Here is a 1,419-nt window from a genome sequence, read left to right as displayed (position 1 = left end):
TATAATTTTAATTTAATTGTAACTCAATCCTTAAACTTTTACTTATTGCAATTCAATTACTAAAGTTTGATTCAATTATAACTCAATTTTTAAACTTTGACTCTTGCAAATCAATCCTTATATTTTTAATCATTAAAAATTGGCCCCCATATCTTAAAAAATAAAATTATGAAGATTAAATTATGTTAAAATTTATTACTAATATTTAAATTACTAAACCCTTTTAATCTTTATATAGTGCAAATATTAAAAGTTTAAAATATTTTTAATCTTTATAATTTTATTTTTAAAATTAAAAACTAGTATTTAAATGGTTAAGATTACAAGGATTGAGTTGTAAGAGGAAGGTTTTGGGATAAATTACAATTGAGTTAAAATTATAAGTATTAAATTATGATAAATTAAAATTTAAAAATTAAATTATAACTCGATCAAAACTATAAAAATGAAGTGATTAAGTTTTTTTAACTAAATTGTTGCATACAATGAAACTTGAATTCCTAAAGCTTACTTGAGTAGCAAAGCCTCTATTACATTAGGCTTGCTTTAGTTGGTTTGTTCTACTTCTAGGACCGTGCTCATAAGGCTCATCGATGTCAAATGATTTGAACCATATATTCAAATTTAACTTGAATTGCCCAAAATTAAATATTTTAAATTATAAATTCAAAATAAAAATTTGCATTAAATTACTGCCTCTGGTCACCCACACATACAACGTCAATTCTAATTAATTTACAAATCTTATAGACTTATACAAAGCCGTTGTGTAACTCACTTGCAAAGGTAGAGTTAGAAATTTTTTTGTTAACATTGACCTATATTTCGAAATCAGAAATATTGATGATGGGCACTCCATAGTCATCATCCTAATGAACATGAAATATTATTCCCTTTTATGAATATTAATTATGTCAGTATTATTGAATCAAAATGAGAATAAATCTCCCAAGTATACCTTCCACGTACACTCAACCAAATCAATCACTTTGTTGTAATTCTGTCTTTTTTTTTTTGAGGGGGGGGGGGGAGGATGAGATATGAAACTTGTTGATCTGACCTGAAAAGCTGAAGAGGCAGTGCCAAAAACAAAACCCTTGGAAAGCTTGCTCTACTAATCTGTGATGACATGCATATCTGAATCTCAAAAAACACTATCACTTCTAAAATCATCAAACCAAAACAGTCCCTCCACACCATTTTTATTCTCATTCTCAGTCTGTGTGTGGGTGTGTGTGTGTGATGATTTACATAACCTGTTTTATCTATTTATAGAAATTTTCAAATTGATTGGTCGTGTTGGCCTGCCTAATATTCCCTAAAAGCACGAGCCAACATTTGTGACGGTCCAAACTGAATACTAACATGTTTCCTAGTTTGCATCAATATTGTAATAGCCCACATATATAGTGATACTTA

The 1,419-nt window shown here is 28.3% G+C and overlaps 1 pseudogene; it reads right to left on the bottom strand.

Moving 5' to 3' along the window:
* Positions 1-1,200, bottom strand: part of LOC129310837 (beta-glucosidase 40-like) — a 6,245-nt pseudogene extending 5,045 nt beyond the window's left edge.
* Positions 1,201-1,419: the final 219 nt, after the last annotated feature.

The sequence above is a fragment of the Prosopis cineraria genome, unplaced genomic scaffold, assembly GCF_029017545.1.
Source record: "Prosopis cineraria cultivar Desert tree isolate PC_DT_omini unplaced genomic scaffold, ASM2901754v1 PC5, whole genome shotgun sequence".
NCBI classification, from domain to species: Eukaryota; Viridiplantae; Streptophyta; class Magnoliopsida; order Fabales; family Fabaceae; genus Prosopis; species Prosopis cineraria.
Note: the sequence above shows the minus strand (reverse complement) of the source record. Positions and strands in the feature narration are given on the sequence as shown.